This window comes from Orycteropus afer, unplaced genomic scaffold (genome assembly GCF_000298275.1).
Source record: "Orycteropus afer afer isolate SDZICR_OR568_19922 unplaced genomic scaffold, OryAfe1.0 scaffold00086, whole genome shotgun sequence".
In the NCBI taxonomy this organism is placed as follows: Eukaryota; Metazoa; Chordata; class Mammalia; order Tubulidentata; family Orycteropodidae; genus Orycteropus; species Orycteropus afer.
Genome location: NW_006921673.1, coordinates 7,900,032 through 7,906,692, shown reverse-complemented (window position 1 = coordinate 7,906,692; position 6,661 = coordinate 7,900,032). Strand labels below are relative to the sequence as shown.

The following is a 6,661-nucleotide window of genomic DNA, read 5'->3' as shown; positions in this document are numbered from 1 at the left end:
GTGATACTCAGTGGTTTGGTGGTTATGTAATGATGTAATTTGGCAGCTACTCAATGACGTAATCATGCCTATGATCTGATGTCATCAACCAATTGGATGTAAGGGGATTAGGGTGGGATGCAACACCTTTACTCAGGTCACAGCCCTGGTCCAACATAGTAGAGTTTCCCTGGAGTGAGGCCTGCATCACCTTATATCTTACAAGAGATAAAAGAACAGAGAAGTGAACAGAGGAGAGACCTACTACCACCAATAAAGAAGAGTAGGGAGTGGAATACATCTTTCAGTCCTGGGGTCCCTGCACTGAGAACCTCATAAACCCAGGTGAAGATTGATGCCAAGCCATATGAAGATCACCAAGCAGGGAAAGCTAAGAGAGACAAGGACCTTCCTCCAGATAGAGCACAAAGCAGACAGAGAAAGAAAGGCATATCCTAGAGCCAGCATCCTGAATATGGACTTTTAGCCTCCCAAACTGTGAGATAAATTTCTGTTTGTGGTATTTCTGTTATAGCAGCATTAGATAACCAAGACAAAGTATGCTTTTTGAAACCTTATTTTACCCTAATATTTCAAAGATAAGTTGGCTGAGTATAGGTTGGAAATAATTTTCTGTAAGATATTTGAAAACTTTGCTTTGGTTTCCAATGTTGCTGTTGAGAATTCCAAAAGTCATTCTGATTTCTGATCCTTTGTATATGAGCTGTTTTACCCCTTCTCAGAGATTTGTATTGTGTATGGTGTACTGACCACGTGTGTGCTTTCATTCTATGTGGGTCTTTCAACCTGTAAACATGTCATTCAGTTCTAGAATCTTATTTCAGTGATGATTTCCTCCCTTCTATATTCTCTGTCCTCTTTTTCTTCAAGTCCTACTATTTGGATACTGGGTGTCTTAGACTGGCTCTCTAGTTTTCTTACATTTTTTTCTCTGCTATTTTCCATCTGTTTCATTTTGCTCTATATTCTGGGTTTTTTTTTTTTTTTTTTCTAATTATCCCTCTTTTTCAGTAGCTTCCTGTTCTTGTTTCATATATGTAATACCTTCCCATATCTCTCTGAGGATATTAATAGTTTAATTTTTTCTTTATTTCTTGTTTCTGTTTCCTTCAAAGTACTTTTTCTATTTAAATCTCTCTTCCATCTTAGACCCTTCCTTCAGATGTGTTAATTCTTACATGTCTACTCAAGATTAGCAATCAGAATTGAAGCTGATTGGAAGCTCTGAATGTAGTAAACTTTGAGCTTCTCCAAAGAGTGATCTCACTGGGCTGAGTACAGAGGACTTCCAATTTTGGTTTTTCCTCTAGAACTGGTCAGATTCCGCAAGAGAATTTTTCCTATTTCCCGCTGGAAGCCTCTGGAAGCTAGCTCACTGTGAGTTTAGGCATTCATCATTCAGTATATATTTGGTCATCTATCTCCCATCCCGAACTAGTTTTTGTAGAAGTATCCATGGCTTCAGCTGGACCAGTCAACTCTCAATCCAGATATTCTCTTTTACCCTCACCAGAGGAAAATCCAGAATTCTGCCCGGGTGGAGAAGGGGATTAAGAGATCTTCCTCCTCAGTTCTCATCCAATCCTTATTTTTGCCAACTACTTCCATTCTAAAGATACATTTTCCCTGTTGCTGAGGTTATTGAGTATTGTACAGTATAAATCAGATTAGTTTCCAGCTTTCCCACTGTTGGCCTAAGATTTGGCTTTCTTGTATTGATTAAAGCAGTTACTACTTATCCATCCATTTTCTAGTTTACAAAATTTTATTGCTGGCATTTCAGGTGGGTGCCAAAGATGGCAGGGGTAGGTCCTGGTGCTCAAAGTCCAATCCATCTCCTGGGGTGCCTAGTAAACATTTTGGCCAAGCAGGTGCTGCTGGGCTGGAAGGTGTTTGCTGTGCCCTACAAGTGCAACAACATTTCTGGGAACTTCTACAGAAACAAGTTGAAGTACTTGGTCTTCCTCCACAAGTGCATGAACACCAACCAATCCCACAGCCCCTACCACTTCTAGGCACCCAGTCACATCTTTGGCAGGCTGTGTGAGGCATGCTGTCCCACAAGACCAAGTGTGGCCAGGCTTCCCCCTGGACTACCTCAAGATGTTCAAAGGGATCCTGCTCCATCTCCACCCCCACCCCCATGGCAAGAAAAAGTGAATAGTGGTTCATGCTGCCCTCAAGGTTGTGTGTCTCAAGCCCATGCCTAAGTTTGCCTACCTGGGCTGCATAGCTCAAGAGTTTTGCTGGAAGTACCAGGTAGTAGTGGCAACCTTGGAGGAGACAACGAATGAAATGGCTAAGATGACTATAGGAAAAAGAAGCAGCTCATGAGGCTGCGGATATGGAATGAAAGGAACGTGGAGGAGATCAACATACACAGTACTCAAGACTCATGGACTCCTGGCCTGAGCCCAATAAAGACTTAATTTTTTACAGTCCTAGCCAGCTCTTCCGGCATCACCATCCTGGGACATGGGGACCCTTCGGCCATAGCTAGTGTCCAGGTGCCACCTGCAGCCTGGGGGTGTGTAGAAGGGCCAAGGTTAAACTCAACAGCCACTGCTCCCATTTCAGAAAGGCAGCTACTAACATGTTAGAAGTTTACATGATTGTGTAGCAGGAGCAACTAATCACTTTGATTGCAATAATTTTGCAAAAGTGAGCTGGAAAACTAATTTCAAGGAACCCTAACTTGTAAATGGGGCATTTGCTAAAAACATGTTGCATGGTTTTATACTATGCAGCAGTTTAGAATGTTTTAAAAAGTATGTGTGTACCATGTGATCCTAGGTTGTAAAAAGGGTATTTATAAATACATAGACTGGGAAGAGCTGCTACCAAGGGGCCACAGGCACTGCTGTTGCTATTTTCCTCTATTTTGTAATTCAAAACTAATAAATGCTTGTAAATAAATTTTTTGTTGTTGTTGCTTTCTTTCCTTTCTTGTTTGTCCTATATTTTTGTATTAAAAAAAAAAATAGGAAAAACTCCTTGCTATAGTTTTATTGGGGTTGTAAGGAATGAAATTAGTTATGTGTGTTCAGTTTATAATCTTAACCCAGAAATCCTACATCAGTTTTCTTAATTGAATAGAGTCACATTGCTTATCATCTATGATATATTTTGCAAAATAAGTTATGTGGTTTGGATGTTGTACAAACACCATATTCAATATAAGTTCTACCCAGGTTACAAATTCCATTCCTAAGACTGTCTTTAGTTGAACTTGTACGTAAGTCACAGCTGTTAGGTATGTGGTTCATATCTGATGTCAGTCACGTTTGTCTTAGTATATAGTATAAACCAAAAACCAAACTCACTGCCATGGAGTCGATTAGGACTCATAGCGACCCCTCTTTGGGTTCTCAAGGTGGTATCTCTATGGAAGTAGATTGCCCAGTCTTCCCTCTGAGGAGTTATCTGGTGGGTTTGAACTGCCAGCCTTCTGGTTAGTAGTCAAATGCTTTAGGGACTACACCACCAGAGCTCCCAGTATATAATATATAGTGTGACTTTTCTATGTATAAAAAAACATCTAAATAAACACTTCTAGCTACACTAAAATATCTTTAACACAAAAATGTAGTAATGATAATAAATAGTTTGATGCATGTTGCAAAATAGCACCCATTTATTATTATGAACCATTATAAGTACCTTGAATTTTTAATACAGTTTTTATAGGGGTTGGGACCACAGACATATATGCAGTTGGAGACTGCCTGAACAGATGTTATGTGGCACATGACTGTACAGTATTCATTGTATAGTTATACTAACATATTTTTACTCATCCCCTATTGATGGAATTTAAGGTTGTTTCCAAATTTGTGCCATCATAACACAGTATTCTTGGACATCCCTATCCCCCCTGATATATGGAACTACAGTTGACCCTTGACTAACAAGGATTAGGGGCACCAACACCCCTCCTCCCCCACAAAGTGGAAAACCTATATATAACTTTTGAGTCCCCCAAAACTTTACTAATAGCGTACTGTTGGCCTTACCAATAACACAGTCAATTAACATAGTTCTTGCCATACAGTTATTAGATTTTCACACAAAGACACTCACACATATACACAACAGACAAATTTATTAACTGTATGGCATTATGATTATTTACTATTCATTATATGGAAGTGGATCATCACAAAACTCTTGATCTTTGTCATCTTTATATTGAGTACACTGAGGAAAAGGAAAGAGTTGGCCATGCAGTCTGAGGGGTGGCAGAGGCAGAAGAAGTGGAGGAGGTGGAAGGGGAGTCAGGAGAGGCAGGGACACTTGGTGTAACTTTACAGAAATACATCATGATTTCTGTCTGGCTTTTTTTATTTTTCATTTCTCTAAAAATGTTTGTATACAGTACCAATCCTTCAATAGAAGGGGTCATGTCATAAAAGTCAAAATCAGTCTTGAATAATTGGAACCCTTCTGCTAGACTGTCTAATGTCAATTTATTTTCTGGCACTGCTTTGACTTCTTCTTCATCTGGCACTGGTTCTGAAGCACTCATCTTCCTCAAACCATCTTCTGTTAATTCCTCTGGTGTGGAATTATTATCTATTAGGTCTTGAATTTCTCCAAGATTTAAAAAAAAAAAAAAAAAAAGCGTGTATAAGTGGACCCTGCTGTTCAAACTCATGTTGTTCAAGAGAAAACTGTATTTCTAGAAGTGAAATTTCTGGATTGAATATGTGCATTTAAACTTATAGTGAAATACTGCTAATTTGCTGTTCAAAAAGTGTGTCCCAGTTTATGTTCCCATCAGTAGTACTTTTTCTCTCCGACCCTTGCTAACACTGGAATATTCTTAGAAATTTTTACCAATCTCAAAGATGAAAAATGGCACCTTGTTATTTAACTCAAATTTCCTTAATTCCTATTGGATTTGAGCATTTCTGCTTATGGTAATGTGGTAGCTAGCCTCCAGGATGGTCCCAATTAATTTTCACCTCTGACACTTCAGCCATTGCATGTCTCCTCCCAGACTTAATAGGGGTAACCTATAGAATAGAATACTGCAATAAAATATTGCAGACATGATGGAGTATGACTTCTGAGGCTATGTCATGAAGCCATCTGTGGCTTTTCCATTCAGCTTTTTTATATCATTCACTTTGAGGGAAGCCAGCCTCCACTGTCTCTAAGACATTCAAGCAGCCCTACAAAGAGATCTATGTGGTAAGGAACTTAGCCTTCTGTCAACAGATGTATTCACCTGCCAACTACATGAATAAGCCAACTTAGAAGTAGATTCTGCAACCCAGTAATGTTTAGATGATTTCAGCCTTAGCCAACATTTTTCTATTACTATTATTTTATTGTTTATTGTCATAAAAATATAAATAATACAACCTTTGCCAAATCAACAATTTTTTTTCACATACATAATTCATTGAGATCGATTACATCAATCATGTTGTGCTGCCATCATAAATATCCTTTTTGGTCAACATCTTAACTGCAACCTAAACCTCCCCGCCCCCAAAAAAAACAAGCCACCTGCTATTGAGTCAATTTGACTCACAGTGACCCCCATTGGGTTTCCAAAGCTGTAAATCTGTGGAAATAGAGCAGGTGGTAAGTTTGAACCTCCAACTTTCACAGTTGGCAGTCAAATGCCTTAGGCACTATGCCACTAGAGCAACCTAAGTGGCTCCTCAATTTCTGACCCACATAAACTGTTGAGGATGTTGTTATGTGCCATTGAGTTAGTTTTGACTCACAACGAGCCTATGCAGAGCAGAATGAAACACTGCCTATTCCTGCGCCATCCCCACAATATTGCAGATGCTTGAGCCCATCATGGCCACTGTGCCAATTCATCTAATTGAGGGTCTTTCCCTTTTTCACTGACCCTCTACTTTACCAAGCATGATATCCTTCTCCAGGAACTGGTCCCTCCTGATAATATGACCAAAGTCCGTAAGACAAGGTCTGGCCAGTCTCACTTCTAAGGAGCATTCTGGCTGTACTTTTGTCAAGATACATTTGTTCATTCTTCTGGCAGTCCATGGCGTGTATGCAATATTCTTTGTGAATACCATAATTCAAATGCATCAATTGTTCTTCGGTCTACTTCTTCATTTTCCAGCTTTCATATGCATATGATGCTATGGAAAAAACAATGACTTGGGTCAGGAGCACCTTAGTCTATTGGTGGAGATAATAAATAGATCTTGCTTCAAACAGCTAAGATTTGGGGTATTTATGATGTAGTTATTACTGGGGAGCTCTGGTAGCATAGTGCCGAAGGCACTTGACTGCTAACCAGAAGGCTGGCGTTTCAAACCCACCAGCCACTCCTTGGAAGGAAGATGGGGCAACCTACTTCTGTAGTGATACTGCCTCGGAAACCGAATGAGGGGTTGCTATGAGTCGGGTCCGACTCGACGGCACATAACAATAACAACAACAACAACAATAACTAGGACACCTGGTAGCACAGTGGTTAAGCACCGAGCTACTAACTGAAAGTTTGGCAATTCAAACCCACAAGCCATTCTGCAGGAGAAAGATGTGGGCAGTCTGCTTCTGTAAAGATTTATAGCCATGGGACCCCTATGGGACAGTTGTACTCTGTCCTATAGGGTTACTATGAGTCATAATAGACTCGACCGCAGTGAGTTTGGGATTTTTTTTTTTTTTT

General features: G+C 39.8%; 1 pseudogene; it reads left to right on the top strand.

The window, feature by feature from the left end:
- Nucleotides 1-1,796: 1,796 nt before the first annotated feature.
- On the top strand, nucleotides 1,797-2,412 carry LOC103198135 (annotated as a pseudogene).
- The last annotated feature ends 4,249 nt before the right edge of the window (nucleotides 2,413-6,661 follow it).